The sequence below is a fragment of the Crinia signifera genome, chromosome 8 (genome assembly GCF_055691185.1).
Source record: "Crinia signifera chromosome 8, ASM5569118v1, whole genome shotgun sequence".
NCBI classification, from domain to species: Eukaryota; Metazoa; Chordata; class Amphibia; order Anura; family Myobatrachidae; genus Crinia; species Crinia signifera.
Window position 1 is genome coordinate 35,204,967 of NC_139224.1, and position 20,106 is coordinate 35,225,072.

A 20,106-nucleotide genomic window follows, 5' to 3' on the forward strand; every position below is an offset into this window, starting at 1 on the left:
AGCAACCTGGTATCAGATTGAAGGTCCAGCAATTTGGGTTAGACAGAGATCAACCTCGAGCTTCTGTGATGCCGTTGGAACCAGATGGGGGTCGGAATTAGCAGGTCTCATGTTATCCTATGGGGAAAATGTTCCAGATTTGCCTGGCCGTATCTCCAGTTCCCGGGGGGCTAGCAACACGTGGCTGGGCTTGTTGGAAAGCCCTGACCCTCAGCTACAAAATGGGCCTATTTGGAAAGTGGGCCTGGAGCTGTAGCTCCATCAGGCCCATTGTTAATCCGGCCCTGCTCAGCACAGGTCTACCATCTTGCTCCCCACTGATCTCCCAGCCCGACATACAGCTGAAGTGCAGCCTTCTTCCACGCTGCTGGCAATCTGCTGTTCCCACTGACCGCTCACCACGCTACAGCGGGGGTCAATCATCCGGCTTCCCGTTGAGCAGAGGACCGCATCTACCGCTAACCTCGCCCCGTGTGCCACTGCTTGCTGCCGAGACGGGTGAGCGTTAGGTCTGAAAGGAACTCCATCTCCTAAAACAACCGGGACCGCTCGCCGGGACTTCACAATAATTAGCACAGAGAGAGTGCTACTTTAAAGGGTGAGCATATTACATCAAACCTGTGACTGCTGAAAAATCCCCTTGTGCTATAAATATCATAAGCACCAGTCAGTCTACATATACTTTTATTTTTATTTGTGCACAAATTGGACCTTCCTTATTGGTACCATTAATTTATCATTATATGCATATTACCGCAATATCTTGTCGACCAATTGAATATTGCTGAACCTTCTAAATTCATTACAGCTTATAAAATCAGGATCCCAATTCAGCATCAGATTTGCTATATTTTCGATTTTTACTATTTTTATGTAATGTATAAATTGTGTATTTATGTGTTTATTCATTTTTATATATAAATTTTGAAACAGCAACAGTGTGTCCATCATTCATTTTCTCCAGCCGAGTATAGTGTGAATATAGTGCCATTGTATTACCGTTACTCAGCAGCGCAATTCACTTCAACCCCTCCCATTTTTAGTTTTTCTCAACCTGAGTCTAGGCGGGCTCACAGAAGTGTCTGCTGCAGCTGAAATATTAATTTATTTATTATTTGATTTATTTAAATATAATCAAACTACCGAGCGCCAGATACTGTGTCCCGGAGGGGTTCTATATAGCTCCACTCCGGACCACAAAATCCCACCACAACATTCGTATTTGTATTTACAAATACGATTGAATACACTATTGAAAGAATACGACGGGAATCACCATTCAAAAGAATGGTGATTCCTAATTTACTAACCGGCCGTATTTTCAATATGATACGCCCGCTAATTGCCGGCCAAATACGCCTGGAAAATACAATTAATTTTCCAGGCGTATTTGGCTTCAGCCTGCACTGGAGCCCCGGACACCGGACCCAGGGCTAGAGACTGGGGTTTTATTGCACTTGCGCTGCTGAGAACAAATAATTTCCTAGTGAGCCGTACCGAATAGAAGGACACCAAGGCACAATTGGGTTATCACTGATAATTCTTTATATAAAAAAAGATGTTTACTTTTTAAAAGGAGTTTGTACACATAAATTCAAAACAACAATACAAAAATATCTAAAAAAAGGGGAACATAGATAAAATAACAGGCAGATACCATATAAAAAAGGAAAAAACACATATATGTGTTTAGTGATAAATATCCAACTCCGGAGCGGATCACGTAGTAATTAAATGAATCAAAAGGTGCTTTAAGGAGCAGTGTTAGTACAGCGCTACAGCAGCCAGGGTATTAGTGATGGAATGAAATGGGTTAGGGTGATAATGGAGATGGACGCCAAAGCATTGTGATTTAGGAGTAAGTTGAAGGTAACCTGTTAGCGCTTCAAAACGCAGTTTTTGCAAAAAGTCAGGTAGCGTAATTCCTCCTCATAGTATGCTCACCCTCCTTGATGGATGCTTGTGGAGGGGCGGGGATCCAGATGACACCGTGGCTCAACCCGCTGCACAGAATGTGCTGGCGTCGGTGCTTTTCTCCAGTGGGGGACGGCAGATGAAGACGCTGCAAATGCAGCTAGTGTAGACTGCTGTAAGCGGCTGAAAGGCGCTGACCGCGCTGACTTGTGGTGTCCAGACACAGCGGCAGTAATGGATGTAATTGCCGGCTCCGTGTAAGTAACCTTGTGACCTCGGGAGTTTGGATGACAAAAGCGGAAGTGACGTCGACGCGTTTCGTTCACTTGGCAACCGTGAACTTTTTCAAGACGATTCCTGTGTGTCCGCCTCTCTACTATTTAAAGGCAAATACATTACTCCCTAATTGACGGTAATTAAGCCTGACATTTCAATAGAATAAGCAGTGATGTGCCTGGTGTCTTAGTCGCTAGGTATTTAAATAAATACATACAACACATTAATGGTAATACAGTTAGAAAGGTAAAATAATGCACAGTTCAAAATGATAAGCTATTTTGTTCAGAACAGAGACATATAATTAGATGATTGAAGATTAACCACTGATCTGAAGCCGATCAGCTGTGGATTAGGAGTGATGTCATATTAGGCTACCTACGGGCTCAAGAAAGGTAAGTATCAGTATGTATGTGTTATGTATGTGTTATGTATGTATTAAACTTTTATTTTTCATGGGTGTCTATTTTACTGTGGAACGACAAGTGCCAGCAGGCCCTTTAATGCTCCGCATGCCGTGGTTCCATATTATAAGACAATAGTTTTTAATTATATTTTTACACCATTTTATCAGCTCGATGCCCACCGCCCAGGGGCATCGAGGACAGCACCAGGCTTTGGTCTGGCCAGGTAAGTCCTGGAGGGGGGACCCCTGGCCAGGCTGACCGGTCAGAGGGCTGAATGCTTTGGCCGGGGGGACTTGTATAAAAAGTCTCCCCCCGGCTGTGGCATTACCCTGCTGGCTGGTTGGGCCTGGGGCTGGTTCTTAAAATACGGGAAACCCCAAGTCATTTTATCCCCCTGTATTTTGGGAAGCCCTATTTGGCCGGTTTCCTGATTTTTTAGAACCAGCCTCGACTCTTTCAGCCTGGTGCTGGTTATGCCCGTGGGGGGACCCCACGCCATTTAAAAAAAAAATGTATTTATTTATCTATCTATTTTTTTTACACACTGCAGCCTGCACGGATCTGACTGATCCGCGCAGACTGCCTATACAAATTTGTATTAGCTTCCGTGTATACAAATGGATACGCCATCGGGGATTACAAAGCAGTCGTATTTGACTGCTTTGTAAATTCCCCTCCAGAACACGAATTTGCATATGGCTAAAACAGCCTATTCATATTTGTATTAATTCGTATTAAGAATATGGATACGAAAAATCGTATTCGTATTCCTAGTCAATTTCTCCCTCAGTGCGAAAAGCCAAAAAGACAGAAATAATAAAAAAAAATGTTAAACAACTGTTAATTAAGACTACAATGATACATTTAGAATACTGTACTAAATTAAAAAAAATACCAGCACTGAAAAATCCAATCTATGGGGGTTATTCAGACCTGATCAAATTGCTGCTCCCAGCGATCAGGTATACGCTGCCCAGTCAGACTAAAATTTAGATGGATAAGCGAATTGCTGCAAATCCATTCACAGGCTGCTCCCCATCAAATGATTTTTCCACTGTATACAGTCTGTACGTAGCCCAGGACTTACGCGGTAGCTGCAATAGAAACAGGGGTACTCTTTACCTAGAAGGGCGCCCGTCGTGGTGATCGCGGGTACATTTATGTCTGGCCGCGACCGACGCGATGCCCGCGATTTCCCATTGAAACCCATGTTAAACATGGAAATCGCGTCGGTCGCGTCGCGGCCGTCCATAAATGTACCCGCGATGCCCGCGACGCGATGCACCCGATTTGGCCATAGGAATCAATGTTAAATGGGCTACAGAGCCCAAATAGGCACAATTAACCCTTAAATGTCCCCCAAATTTTTAACGCCACCCCACGATCCACGCCAACCCGAAGCGTGGCGAGCGCAGCGAGCCCGCGAGGGGCGGCGGTACGCGTCCTCCGACCTTTTCATGCCCTACTATCCACGTCGGCGTGGAGTTGAGAATAGAATAGTGTGGCGAGCGCAGCGAGCCACCGAGCCCGAAGCGTGGCGAGCGCAGCGAGCCCCGCGAGGGGACGCGGATACCTTCACAGTTATACGCGTCCCCTCGCGGGCTTCACAGGTGTCCGTGGCGACGCGGACACCTGTGAAGCCCGCGAGGGGACGCGTTTACCTGTGAAGGTATCCGCGTCCCCTCGCGGGGCTCGCTGCGCTCGCCACGCTTCGGGCTCGGTGGCTCGCTGCGATCCCCGCGATTTTTACCCCCGACGCCCACTATTCCAATCGCTGGCGCCCTTCTAGGTAAAGAGTACCGAAACAGGCTGTCCGGGGCCGGAGCTGACGTCACAAACCTTCATTTTAAATGCCTAGACACGCCTGTTTTTTCCCTGACACTCCCAGAAAATGGCCGGTTAACACCCCCAAATGCCGGCTTCCTGTCAATAAACCATACTTGCCTACTTTGGATTTCACCTCTCCGGGAGAAGCCCAGAGAGGCAACACGTCAGGGGGGAGGGGGCAAGGCTGAGATCACTTGGCCCTGCCCCCCCCCCCCCCATGTCGGAAAACGCTGTAATTTGTGGGCAGTGGAGAGGGGGTGGGGTTTCAATGACACGAAATGCAGAGATCGTGTCATTTAAGCCCCGCCCCCTCTCCGCGGACCCGTGATTTTACAATAATTAAACCAGCGGGCAAGGGGGGAGCGGGGGCAATCACCAAAAAGCGGGAGACTTGCCCATCTTCCCGGGGGGCCGGGAGAAGGACAGGATTTTAGGGAGGCTCCCGGCCATTCTGGTAGGGTAGGAAAGCCTGCAAAAAACTTGTGCACGGCCAGAGGCCTTGCGCATGCTTGCCACGAACCGTCTATTGATAATCGCCCAGCAAATTATATATTGGAAGTTTGTAAAGCAGACAAACATCCAATAATAAAAAAGATATACCGTGGTAGAAAAAAGTACTGTTTGTTAAGCCCCATAATTTGCTATTAGAAATACCTGAAATCGTCTATGGTTACACGCTGTTAAATAAATCAAATGAATTTGTCTACTCTATTAGTATATATGGATATATAAATGATATTGACAACTTAAAAATGAATAAATAAAAATGAATAAATTAGGAACAAATCATAATTACGGTCTAATATACAGTATGTAGACATAGAGATCCTACCTATAATACAATACATCTGGTAGATGTAAATACTTTATAGATATTTCAAATAAAGGATTAATTTTACCTATTGATAAAATATTTGTTTTCATATACATCTTAAGGTGTGTACACACAGTGAGATTTCACTTTCTTTTTGACCCCTATTCGATCTGAGTCTGGGTCTGGGTTGGTTCCAGTGTTCACATTTGATTTTGACTATGTAGTACAGATCTGTAGCACAGTATATAGTCTTGCCTTCTATTCAATTTACACTGCAAGGGAATGTGCATTGGGATTGAATCAGCATTTGCTTCTATAAGCAAAATCGAATAGAAAAATAGTGTATATCTCACCATGTGTACCCTCTATTACACTTTTAGATTGTTCTATTGGTTTAAAAATACTTAATTCTGCCAACATTAAGCTTAGATTGATTAAATTATTTTAGCTCTGTTATTTCCGTTCTGTGCTTATATCACTCTCAGAAGACATAGTGGCAGCTGTCTTTCCTGTTCCAACGTAGGTTAGATTTCACTTTATACTAGCTACTGTAACCAATTTCCAACTGGATTAAAAGCAACACTTGATCACTAGAAGGAGCTCAACTGCATACTTAAGGCCCACATACACTACGTGATTTGGGCCCGATTTCACCCTATTCCAGTGGTTTAGGCAAAAAAATTGGGTGAAACCAGCTCAAATTGCAAGTGTATGACATCTGATTAGATCTGATTAGCGGTCCTGGGCGCATTGGATTGGAGTCGGAGATTGGGCAGCCATCAGTGGCACATGGTGCGGCAGACGGGGTCTGAAGGTTCCAGCGGGCGAGGTCCATCGAGTGGGGTGCATCAGGTATTGGGAGAATTGAATGGGGTAAACTGCATGCCCATCACTAATAACTCAAGGCATAGATGGGGGTAAACTACATACCCATCATTAATAAATCAAGGCTTAGATGGGGTCAACTGCATGCCCATCACTAATAACTCAAATATTGGAGGTGGGTCAACTGCATGCCCATCACTAATACCTCAAGGCTTAGATGGAGTAAACTGCATGCACATCACTAATAACTCAAGGATTAGATTGGGTTCAACTGCAAGCCCATCACTATTAATCAAGTTGTCCAAACTCACTTGCCAATGACACAGAAAAGGCCCATCTAGACTGGTGGCATTGATGCTGCAGTAAATTTGCATCAGCTTAATCCTGTGTATTTGCAAGTAGAGCAACTGAAGTCTTACAGCAAGACAGCCACTGTTACCATTCTTTCCTGCAAAACAATAAACGGCAAGAGATCGCCCAACCAGAAAATCACTGTTATATACCAGCAACTGAGCCCCAAAATTCAACCACTTAGCCGTACTAGCACTACACAAATCATACAAATAAAAAGGATAAAATTGCTACTAAATGTATCCTGATACCGCCTCATAGTTTAAATTCCAGCAGGCATATAAAATGTCTTCAGTCTTACGTATTTTCATGGTTTTTTTTATTAAAATAACACATCCTTGTTAACTAGAGTATATATAAATTGTAATTGTATTTTTATTTCAAATGCGTTATTGTTTACACTGATTGCATATTGTAACTTCCTGTCTAAGATAAAGGGTCTGTCTCCCGAGTAATCCTGACCCATTTCATTCCTTGAGTAAACCCATGCTCAATTATTTAACTCAGACAAAACAAGCCTTTTGTGTTAATTAATTCATTGATACCATGCTAATTCAGGTAAACAGCTAATTCAGGAGCTGACATCTGCACCCAAATGGAAAGGATCATGTGTATGATTCAATTGTGACAATTCTTTTTTTTTGTCGGTTGGGGGAGGGGCTACATTGCTTAACCTTTTGAGTGCCAACATCTCTGTGAGAGATGCGCAAAATATTGGTGAAAAATACCAGCATTGCTCACATTTGTTATATAAATTCAAATAAAAAACGTTGTGTAAAAAGAGATTATATTACCTATATAAAGGTAAACATTACAAATCATTTTGATGAACCAAAATGTTTGCTTGGCAATTTTCACACCTATTTTGACATATTACCTTGGCACTGAAAGGGTTAATTGAAACCACAAGGGTCCGATTCAGACCCACTCGTTAGGGTCTGAATTCTGCCTAGTTTTTGATGGTGGCGGTCTGCGCATTTGTGAATATGCACATGTGAAAACCCCCTGTGCGAATGGCTTCGGCGAGTTTCACAATCTTTTGCACGAAGACTACGTTGTATTGTTGAAACATCCGAATTCCACTTCAGAAGATGAATGATTGTGATATAATGCCTATTGTACATACTGTATGTACTAGGTGGTACCATTAGAGCGCACTCCAGACAACCCCCCCCCCCCCTTCCATTAAAAAAACGTAATGATTAATCTCTCTTAAAAGATATGGTGCAGAGTCTTGGTAAACAGATTTCTTTTCCGTAGTGCAGTGGGGAGTCAGCACGAAACTATCTATCCCACAAGTTTTGTGATAGTACCAGCTCGTGGCTTCCTCCTCATGCCGTGGCTTTGCTCCAAGTCTGTCACTTCCGGTATCGTGGTCCGTACTTCTGGTCTCTGACTTTATCAGCACTGGTCTCTGACTTCCGGTCACTGACTTTGTCAGCACTGGTCTCTGTCTTCCTGTCTCTGACTTTGTCAGCACTGCACTACATAAAAGAAATCTGTTTACCCGGACTGCACCTTATCTTTTTAAAAAGCTTAAACATTATGTTTATTATCACGTTTATTTTGGTATCGCAACAAAGGGAAGTGAATGTTCCTTTCTTTGGGATTGCGCTAGTAATATGGAGCTGCTTGATTGTATGGATAGAACAAATGGTATAGCTGTGCAAAAACACAGACTTGATCAAGTGCTAAATGGTGGGTTAGTGAGAACAATGGGGAAGGGGATGATAGATTATGTAAACCAGAAAGTAGAATAAGGAAAATATATAAAAACAAAGTTAAGGATAAAAAATAAAAAATAAATATTATAAATAAAATAAATAAATAAATAAAAATAATAAATAAAAATGAATCTAAGTAAATAGTGATAAAAAAAACATTAACAACAATATGACCAACAATGTTTACATTCCTTATTGGCGTTTTGAGGAGCACACCTGGTGATGAGTGAAAGGACTTTCCCTATCTGACCCTGCAGTTCGCCTCAAATCGTCTCTTGCCGCCGCTATTTATTTTGTTGTGCGGCTCGTCTGCACTTGCTTGCCGGAGTCTGCTGTAACTGCCACTGTTGATGGTATTTGGCGGCTCTCTGGTGTCAGCGGGAGATCGCGGGGTGATGTCAATTGCCGGCTTTGACGTCAATTTATTTATTATTTATTTTTTCTTTTTATTAATAATCATTTTTTATTTTTATTCTTATGTTTATTTTTATATCTTTTCCTTATTGTACTTTCTGGTTTGCGTAATCTATCATCCCCTTCCCCATTGCTCTCACTAACCCAGTGTTACCTTTAATCATCACATAACTTTAATTAAGAGCATATTATTTCACTATCACTATTTAAGCTATTAAAATGTAGGTTGAACTAGATGGACGCAAGTCTTTATTCAGGCTTATCTACTATGTAACTATGTAACTTTGGAGGTTATTCTGGTTGGTGCGGTCCATTCCGAATTCTTTTGGAGCTGATCGAATGCCACGCTGTGCGGACATTGTAAGAACAAACGCCCACAGGTCGTCCGCATTCGGTCAAACTCACTCTCTAAGAAGAGGGTGTGTTTTCGGACAACATCCAAACCGTACGAGTGCGGTGGGAACACAAAGATTCTGCACGGTCTTAAAGCGTCCGAACGGATGGGAAGCTGCCCGTACGCACCGATGCGGTGTATTTTCGCAAAACTCACTACTGTAATCGGAACTCATACATCTGCCACATGACACACTTATGCAATTAGGCAACCTCATAAAAAAGGGATTGTTTGTAAATGTAATCAATTGGTTCCCCTGTTGCCCTCTTTCTGCTACCATTACTGGCTGCTGTTCTTGAAGTGTTGGTTCTATACTTTTCTTGTGAAGCCACCTGATGTGTTCCTAATGATTCTGCTGTGGCTATGTATGAAATGTCTTCAATTTTGTACATTTTTGTTTTCATTTCAAATTATTATTATGTTCCCTTTATTTTTTGGCATGTGCCAAATAACATGCTATAAAAATGTTATGTATTTTACAAATGTAATAAATTTAAATTTTACCCCCAAATGTGTGCTGTTATCGCTGAATGTAAAAGTGATATGTACATTTATATTAGTGTTACACATTTCTGTCCAGTGCTTGCAGTGTAAATTTGTGCAAATAGCAACAATACAGTCATGTTTTCAGCATATATTTGTGTATTTAGTAATGGGCTATTTAGGCAGCAATGCTTCCAATTGAAGCTATGAAAAGAGTGTACTTAATCACTAATGAGTAGAGGAGTGGATTGTATTTTGTTCAGCTGAGAGTGCTTCAGGTGCGGGCATACTAATTGGGCGAACCGAATGCCTAGCGCATGAACAAGTGCTCTCCACAAAGTAAAACTTGCTTATGAAGACCGCATATTTCATGCGTGTTGGTTCGTTTGCAGTCGGTGTGTTGTCCGAATGCACGCCTACCACAGTTCGTGCACTCCCTCGTGTACACCCAGATTTACGCCCAGTTTTTCCCACTTTGAAACCACGCCCTTGTGTAGGTCCGAATGACGCCCATATTACGCCCATATTTCCCGAGTCAATTCGGTGCACATTTCTGGACGGTATTAGTGAGAACAAGTACGAAGGCCATGCGTGGCACATGCGCATTGCGTTGCCTACGCATGCGCAGACGGCTAAAAAGCACCCTCCGAAAGAATTCGGAAAGGACCGCACCAACCAGAATAAGGCCCTATGTAACTATCCAGAATAGGATATCAGAATGGTTTTCACAATAAAATTATGTTGTCATAATGAATAATTATTTTATATAAAAATATTACATATCTCTAGAAATTAATAATCTGAGCAAGAAGCAGCTTCCATGGTATCCAGGTAATATCCATGGGGAGATGTATCAAAGTTTTGAGAGAAATAAAATTGATAAGCTTCCCATAGAACCAAGTCAGTTTGTACAGTACTTTGATGGAAAAGCAAGATCATGAAGCTGATTGATTCCTATGGGCAACTTCTTCACTTTATTTCTCTTGAAAGTTTGATACATCCTCACTGACTTCCTCAGTGACTAGCAAGTGCTACTGGCAACCATTCAGTGGTCTTTGTGGGATATGTAATCACAGGCTAATTTCTGCTCACAACCAATGGAGATGTGAGCAAAGATCAGCCTACTGTGACTGAGGTTATACGAACATCTGCTATCAATTTACCCCATTATTAATTTGTTTTATGTGAGAGATGTTCAAAATATCTTCTAAAAATGCCAGCGGTGCTCACATTTGTTATATAAATCCAAATAAAAAAATGATTGTGTAAAAAAAGATAGAGGGTGACATTCTATGCTTTGAGATAAATGCGCATGTTTTTTTAGCGCACCACATCGCCGCAAATCGCACTTTTTCAAATCGCACTTTTCAGTCAAAATTCGCATATTTAATGTGATGCATTTTGGAGGCTGAAAAGTGCGAAGTGGTGCGATTTGCGGCGAATTGGTGCGCTGTCTTTAGTCCTGAAAATGTGCGATTTTCATGTCTGAAAATCGCACGTTTGCAGGAAAGCGCAAAGTAAAAAAAAAAAACGCGCGCGGGGTCCCCCGCCCGAGCATAACCAGCCCCGGGCTCATTGAGCCGGTGCTGGTGACATAAAATCAGGGTCCCCGACAAATAGGGGTCCCCTTGATTTCATGAAACCAGCACCAGGCTCAAGGTCCGGCGCTGGTTCCCAAAATACGGGGGACAAAATGACTAGGGGTCCCCCGTATTTTAAGAACCAGCACCGGACCCAACCAGCCAGCAGGGTAATGCCACAGCCGGGGGACAATTATTATATAAGGTCCCGCGGCCAAAGCATTAACCCCCTGGCTGGTCAGCATGGGCAGGGGTCCTGGGGAAGTGGGGACCCCCCCAATGAAGGGGTCCCCCCCCTCCAGGACTTACCAGCCCATGCTGATAGTCCGAGGCTGTCCCCGATGCCCCTGGGCGGTGGGCATCGGGCTGATGAATTGTGTAAAAAAAAGAAGTAAAACTATTGTTTTCTACTGGCGAACTATGAGTCCCAGCAAGCCTTCCCTCGCATGTTGGGACTTGGAGAACCACAAGTCCCAGCATGCGGGGCATTAAAGGGCCCGCTGGCACTTGTAGTTCTACAGTACAAAAAATAGTTAAAGAAAACACACTGACACCCTGAAAAATAAAAGTTTAATACACACAGAACACACACACACTGATACTTACCTGCCTTGAGCCCGTAGGTCGGTCCCTGGATCCTGGGTCCGGGCTCCGGGGCTCCAGGGCAGAAGAGTCCGGTTCCGGGGCCTTGGTCCTGGTTCCGGGGCTGGTCCGGGGTTCCAGGGCTCCTGGCCTGAAGAATCCGGGGTCCGGGATCCGAGGTAGTCCCCAGGGGTACCTAAGGAAGGAAATCCTACTCACCTGGTCCCCGGCGACGACCTCGGCATCCTCTCCGGCTGAAGCGCTGCTCCCATCTGGTACCCGGCTTACAGGACTTTCACCGGAGCTGGTTCTTAAAATACGGGGGACCCCTAGTCATTTTGTCCCCCGTATTTTGGGAACCAGCGCCGGACCTTGAGCCTGGTGCTGGTTTCATGAAATCAAGGTGACCCCTATTTGTCGGGGACCCTGATTTTATGTCACCAGCACCGGCTCAATGAGCCCGGGGCTGGTTATGCTCGGGCGGGGGACCCCGCGCTCGTTTTTTTTTTTTCATTTTAACCGTTTTTTTTTTTTTTTAACACCAGAACCCTGCACAGAACATTGCGATCTGTGCAGGGTTCTGGCTATTTCGCCAAACAGAACCTGGTCTGAAATAAGTGCGCTAATTAGACACCTAAAAAGTGCGATTTGCAAATGCGCATTGCATTAAATAAGCGAGTTGTATACTGTTCTGTACGAAAACATCTGGATGCGATAAAAATGCGAATTAATCTCGCACTTTTGGTCAGCATGCATTAACACACATAATATGCGATTTCTGTCCCTTAGCGCATCCTATTAAATATGCGTTTTGAAGGACAAATGCGATATCGCCATTTTTTGGACTAATTAACGCAAAAAAAAAGCAAATCGCAGCACATAGAATGTCACCCTATATTTCCTATATGGTAAATATTACAGGTCAATATGATGAATACAAATTGCTTGGCAATTTTCACACCTATTTTGACAAAATCACTTGGAACTCAAAGGATTAATAGAGTTTTTCTGAAAACAGAGCCCATCCAAACTCTCAGGATCTGTGGGAATCCAAGCATCAGCTCGAGTTTCCCCATGTTGCATGGATTCCAAAATGAGGTACTGTAAAATGTAATCTTCCTGCCATTGGATCTTGTTCATTTAAGGTATGATACAAGTCCTTCCCACGGTGGTTCAGGCACCATTTCATTTTCTGGGGTGCAGGTCATAACGACTAAGATAATCAGTCTCCAAGTTTTCAACCTCCAGAATGAACAATGCAGAGAGCATTGTTTCATGGAGTACTACCCACCTTAGGATTCTTGCTAACTGTTGCATGTCCATGCGACGTCACATACCTCTTTGTTTGTTTTCATAGGTGACTGCTGTTCTGGATTGATGGAAAGGAGAGGCTTCCAGCAAGGAATGTATACTTGGCCTAGTTGGTGCACAGGAACCGGCATCAATACATCTGCCGCCAGCATAACCTGAATTGCCTTTGAAAGAACTAATCTCTTGTCTTCCTGAGCTGGTAGTCCCATTGAAAAGAACCGAGGTGGAGGTGGAAATTCAAAGCCTGTTTTGTAACCCATGGACACTACATTGTGAATCTACACATCGGAAGATGTGGTGAACCAGGACTTCTGAGAAGTTCAGAGATGAGCACCCATCAATGGAGATCCCAGGTGGGTCAGAAACACTTCATGCCACCGGCTTGTGTGCAGTTTTGGGATCCTAAACAAATTTTTGTAACTGGGGACTTGATATGTAACTGGCACTACTGGGGACATGATATGTTGTTTTTGTACGCTTAGTTAATTTTATCATTGCAGGAGGGGAGTCAGGTGATCAGTCCTATTTCCTCTTAAAGGTTTTTCTCACCGCTTTTCTTTTGTAGAGGTGGAACCCACCCTCGAGTGAATACCTGCATGTGAAAGCTAGGGAGCGATGTACCAGAAGCTGAACCACTGAGGGATGCTGACACAATTAGGTCGACATGGTGATAGGTCGACATGGCTTTAGGTTGACAGGTCATTAGGTTGACACAAGCATTAGGTTAACATGATCTAGGTCCACAGTCAAAAGGTCGACATGGGGTTTTTCACTGTTTTTTGAGCCGACATGTCCTGACAGGCGGTATTTTATGCCCTACCATCCACTAGAGCGTGGTGGGAGAATAAAATAGTGTGCCGAGTGAGGCACCGTGCCCAAAGAATTGTGAGTGCAGCGAGCAATGCGAGGGGATGCGGTGCACTTCAAACTGTGTCCATGTCGACTGTGTCGACATTCAGGTAAAAAACAGTGAGAAAACCCCATGTCGACATTTTGACTGTCGACCTAGACCATGACGGCCTAAAGCCATGTCGACCTACAACCATGTCGACCTTGACCCAAGTTGACCTACAACCATGTTAACCTATCCCCATGTCGACCTAATGGTGTTGACCTAATGCTTGTTGACTAACTTGCTGTAGACCAAACAATCCCAACCCCTCTCAGCACTGTCTGACTCTCTCCATTTTCACTGTTGAAGACCTTCAACTTCTGCTTTCACTCACCTGTCACTTGCCTCACACTGGTAATGTGACCTGCTCCAGATCTCTTTGAGCAGAGGCTGCTGGAAATTGTCTGCTGGTGTAATGATAGACATGTGCTGTAGCACGATGCATGGTGTCAGAAATATCTCACTGTGCGGGGTATTACATACTTTCCCATTGGAATCATGGGTGAAATGTAATAGTGAGAGAATCAAACCACTTTAATTTTGCAGTGCAAATGATTATCACTTTAAAAAAAAAACTGGAGATTTCTTACCAAATATCTCACTTTCTGATTCTCTCACTCTATTACATTTCACCCCATATGTGTCCTCACATTCTATAAACTTAATCAGCTGAAAATTTGCACTACACCTAAACATTTGTGACATAAATCTCTATCTACAGGTATATAAATACATGCAAGCATATTTTTACATATTTTTACAATACATCTACATTCTATATTCTTATTGTACATATACACATTTTTTAATTATTCATCTATCAAAAGAGTTATTGTCGATATCTAAGGGGTAATTGCGCTTTATTAACACGTGCAGATTTTCTTATAGTTTCAATAGGGAGATGCCAGTTTGGAAATTGGAACAAATCAAGAGGTTGTAAGAAAAATCTCAACTGTCTATTTCCTCATTTCTTCCTGCTGAGTCCATTGTATGTTCCTCTTTGTTAAGACTTGGGAACTCACAATGTTTCAGAAGGTTCCGATGCACCATATTTTCATGTGTGCAATCTCTTTACATTATCTCATATACTGGAGATCCTTCTTTCATTAAGTGTTTTACACTACATAAGGAGTCATTTCCTATCTTGAATGTCATTTACTTGTCCTGCCATTTTTCTACAACCAGACTAATTCTCCCTTCTTAAAAGGTTCTGCTTTGGTGTGAACTTTATAGTAAAGTTCCTGTTAACACTGTGAATCTACCATTTTTATTTTACTACAACAATAGCCTCTTTCATTTGTGTTCGATGTTCATCTACCCATTCAGCCGGGGTTCTCCTAAACTTAAGTCCGCCTACTAAGCTATCTTGTTGCAAATCAACTGATAAGTTTCCTTGTCTTCCAAACAGTAGGTAGTAGGGAGTGAACCCATTAGAACAATGTTCTGAATTATTATAAAGTAAAAGTAATTTGGCTAAAAACGTAGACCATTTTCCTTGGTGGGAGGGTGACAAGGCTCTCAACAGCTCAATCTGAGTGCTATACATTTTTTCACAGAGTCCATTTCCTTATGGATGGTAAGCGGTGGTCTTAATCTTTTTAAAACTGTATATAATACATGGTTCTGTGTAAAGCTGGGATTAAAAAGTTCACAGATCAGTCAGAACATTTTCAGGATACCCATATGTTTGAATTTTTTTTTCAAAAAATACTTTGGCAGTTGTTTGTGTGGAAAAGTCTTTCATAGGAATATCTACAGTGAATTTGGAGAAATTATCAATAATAGTTACAATATATTGATATCCTGCATTGCAACAAGGCCACTAATTCTAAAGGTCAACTGCTGACAATTGGGCAAAAAGGAACTTTCAGTTAAGGCCAAATATTGCTCTTTATACTACAAGTGACACATTTTTCCACATCTTGCTTCATGCTTACCCAATAATATATTTGTTGGAGTGCCTTCTCAGTTTTATAACAACCAAAGTGTTGTGAATAGTCATGATAATCTTTCATTAATTAAATAACTGCTCCTTGAGGAATAACAATCTGTCAATATTTCAAATGGGTGTAAATAAAATATCAAATATATTATCCTCAATCTGTAATCTATCACGCTGTCGACACCATGTTACTAAATCAGGTTCTACTTTAGCTCCTTGTTCTTTTGTGAGAGATGTGCCATTAAGTAAGATGTATTTTAACTGTTTAATAATGAGGTCTCCTTCTTGAAGTGATTGCCAGTGCAATTCACCATTGTTGCTTCAACATCGTTTAAAGAATTACTTTCCAACTTGTTGTCTTTGCCTTCAGTTAACAATAATTGTCAGGTTGGCAATTCTGTGGTCTCGCATAGATCTCCAACTTAATTTTTTCACTTGTTGGGGGATGAGACAATGCATCCACATTATCACTTAACTTGCCCTTATCGTGAATTGAAAATGTTATAATCTTGACATTCACCTTTGCTCTTAAGCCCCCAGTCGAGCCATGTTTACATGAGCTAATTGATTATTGTTGGTAAACATGGTAAAAGTTGCTGCAGCCAAGTATTGTTTATATTTTTCAGTTATGACCGACACAGAGCTAGAAATGTTCTCTTGAATGCCCTATAGTTGATATAACTTCATTAAGTCTTGGTGAGGCCCCTACTGACATAGGAATTTACCCTTTTTTTTCCCTTTTTGAACTTGTACTAAAACAGCACTCAGTCCTTTAAAGCTAGCATCGGTATATACTGTAAATAAAATGGATGTTCAAAGTCTGGGTATGAGAAAAGTGGAGCAGTTGTCAGTAACTCTTTGAGCTGATTAAATGCTTCATCTTGTTTTCTGTTCCAAACCATAGTATAATTCTTGCCACCCCTATCCTTAGATACACCCGCAGCAATTTTTGAATGGTTTCAGCAATCTTGGCAAAGTCTATTATAAACCAACAATATTAACCAGGAATCTCCAGGAATTTGCAAACTTCCTTTAGCATGTTTGCTGCAGGCCATTCTTCAAATGCTCATATTTTTCAGGCTCTGGAGAAATTCCCTGAGCACTTACAATATGTCCTAAGTATTTCACTGAGGGTTTTAACAGGAAACATTTAGAAGGTTTTACTTTTTTTACTCAATCGTTATTTTGCCAGAATCTGGAAAACTTTATCTAAGTGTGTAAGATGATTGTTGTAATTCTTAGAGAAAATAATGATATCGCCTAAATATAATAATAACCTGTCAGAATTTCCGGTGTCCAAGACAAAATTCCATTATTTTTTGAAATGTAGTGCAGAGCGTTACTCAAACCAAATCGCATCATCCGGAATCTAAACAAACCCATTGTGGTAGTGAAAGCATTTTTTGCAAGCAACTTTTGGTGCCATTGGGACCTGCATATATCCACTAATGAGAAGTAGAGAAATACATGGCATATCCTAAAGCAAAGAGAGAATCAATATGTGGTATAGGATAAGTGTTGCAATGAGTTATCTAGTTTAGTTTGTAATAATACACACATAATCACAAGCTTCCATTCTTCTTCTTCACTGAAACGAATTAATGTAGCAGCCCAAGGACTGTGGCTATTTTGAATCACTCCTGAAGATTTCATCTGTTCCAACATTTGCTTCACTAGTTGATACAATGTTGGGGCTGGAGGCCGATGTTTCTCTATGTTGGGAGGGTGATCACCAGTGAGAATACAATGTTGAATGATATTTTCACATCCGAAAATTACCAGGGTTCTGACTATAAGTCTGTTTGTTCTTTTTTACAACTGTTAACTCCCCTTTATGTTTCGCTTCAGTCATATTAGCATGTACTATACGAATTTCATCCTGCCAAGGAGATTCTTCAGATATCTCGATAACTTCAGGAGTCTGTATTGAATGTTGTTGGATTGGGAGGATATTATCAATTTCCACTTGTGTAAGAAGAATCTCCTTCTGATTATGATTTAATTTCACTGGATAGGTATGCGGATTGATGAGTCGAATAGGTAACCTACCTTCTTTCACCCAAACAATGCTTTGAGCTATCATAACTCTGGACTTGCCAAGAGTTGGATCCATTTCCATAATGACAACTTAATTCTGTCCCAGTGGGTCTATTCTTTACCCCATAAAATGGTTTCAGAATTTGGATCGAATATAATATAAAAGTTGTTCTGTTAGTCTAACTCTGCCAACTTTGTCAACCCAAGCTCAAAGCTTAACACCCTCTATCTCAATTTCTAAATAGGCTGGTGGTGCCGGACCATCTATTAAGGAGGAGCGGTCCAAGATCATGGGACTTCCTAGTTTAAAGGTGTTTCATTCCAGAAACATTGTTGATCAATCTGACTGATAGAAGCTTTTTCTGATGGTGGCTAAGAGTTTACTTCACACAAGGTGGCTCCTTTCAATTGTCCCAAAAGTATTTATATTTTCTGAGCTTCATTTAGAGAATATAGCCGGAACATTGACTGCATTTTATTTTGAAATTCTTGTATATATTCCCAGTTTCTGGATTAGAAACGTCACCCGCATACCTTTGTTGACATGGTGCCCCTATATAATAAGGTATGGTGATGGGTGTCACTGTATTCATCATACTAGTAGGTGGATCCCGTTAGGGATAAGAATTCTGTGTTGTTCTGTCCAAGTTGTCAGTTAATGGGAAAGCTAAGTATAGGTCTCCATAACCTGTTCGTGATGCCAGTAAATGTGATAATCAATTGTCGGGCAGTTCTCTTTTTAATATGGAGAAGGTGACTTTTTCATCATTGACAACAAGAGTTATTATTTCAGATGAGCTCTATTAACTTCTATTTGTTTTCCTAAATTACAGGCAAATCCACTTTTGCTCCGTAATGTAGATTTTTCTATCTAAGTTAAATTACAGCAATTAAACACATATGAATAACAATAATCAGTTTGTAATAGCATTTAACATTTGTTTGATATTAAATCAAAACAATTTAGATTCCAACAAGAGATACAATTTTAGAAACATTCAGTATCAACTTTGCAACAGTTCACCTTTTTTAGTATAAACACTTTAAGCGGTTCGCAATAAAATAACGATAAATTCTTCACAGTAAATTATGTCTAGACTTTCTTTCCCCTAGCAGAGAAACACAATACAGTATATTTGAATAATAAGGTTACAGTCCAAAATACAGTCTGCCAAAATTTATTGTAAGGACAATTCCTGACTGGCTCTTAATTGACTAGCCAATGTGGGCTTAGTTGATGACAGTATATAGAGGTACAGGTTGAGTATCCCTTATCCAAAATGCTCGGGACCAGGAGAATTTTGGATAACGGATTATTCCGTATTTCGGAATATTTTAATATTTCAATGATGTATTTTGAAGTATCTTGCATTTATGCTGTATAAACACATAATATACACACAAATATATTTTATTACCACATAAAATACACACAAATATATTTTGATTGTTCAAAAAACAAGGTTTCAAAACGTGAAACAAAATGTGTGTACTATCTCAGCACTGAATTTGAATGCCAAGCAATCATTGTCTTGCACATATATAGTGCCAGTTACATATCATGTCCCCAGTGATGCTGTTACAAATGTCCCCAGTGAGATTTTAGCAAAAAAAAAAAAAAAATTTCACTTTCTGGAATGTCCGTATTTCGGAATAATTCGGATAACGGATATTCGGATACGGGATACTCGACCTGTAATGTGTTTTTAGCTGGAAAATCCTTATCCACATATGTAATTGAAGGATAGGATAGAAGTACAGTACAATTTATAGATTTTTTTTAAAAGAGTGTATCTTTATTGTTTCAGGATGGGAGTCAGATGATCGGCCAATTTCCTTTTAAAGTTTTTTCTCACCACTTTTATTTTGTAGCAGTGGATACCACCCTCTTGTGAATACCTGTTCGTGGAAGCTAGGGAGTGACGTACCAGACGCTGAAACACTGAACGATACTGGCAACAGGTAAGTGTGTTTGATAGAGAAGTGTTGTAATTGAAGATACTCGAAGCAGGTGTCGATTATAAGCAAGGGTCTCCCTCTTTCAAAACTGCAGTAACCCTCAGCGATTTTTAGGCAGTAGGAGAGCAGTGTGGTATATTTCAAAGTATTTCCTTTACACCACCCAATCTCCAGTGCTATTTTGTAGAAAAATAGGTTCAGGAACTCTCTGGGATGGAGCAGAATGGGCGGAGAAGTGGGAGGAGCTTTTGTGGAGGTGGGGCTTTTCACCTTTTCCTATTTCCATCCTCTTGGTGGCTGCCGAACAGGGGTCATCTGCGCTGCTCCTCTCTGTGGCTGCCGGGCTGCTGATGACCACTAAACTCGTACTGCCT

The 20,106-nt window shown here is 41.5% G+C and overlaps 1 long non-coding RNA gene across 1 annotated transcript; it reads left to right on the plus strand.

The window, feature by feature from the left end:
- Nucleotides 1-481: 481 nt before the first annotated feature.
- Nucleotides 482-19,825, plus strand: LOC146026980 (uncharacterized). Its single transcript, XR_014454608.1, has 3 exons — nucleotides 482-598; nucleotides 12,949-13,255; nucleotides 19,646-19,825. It is a non-coding gene; the product is annotated as an uncharacterized LOC146026980 (long non-coding RNA).
- Nucleotides 19,826-20,106: the final 281 nt, after the last annotated feature.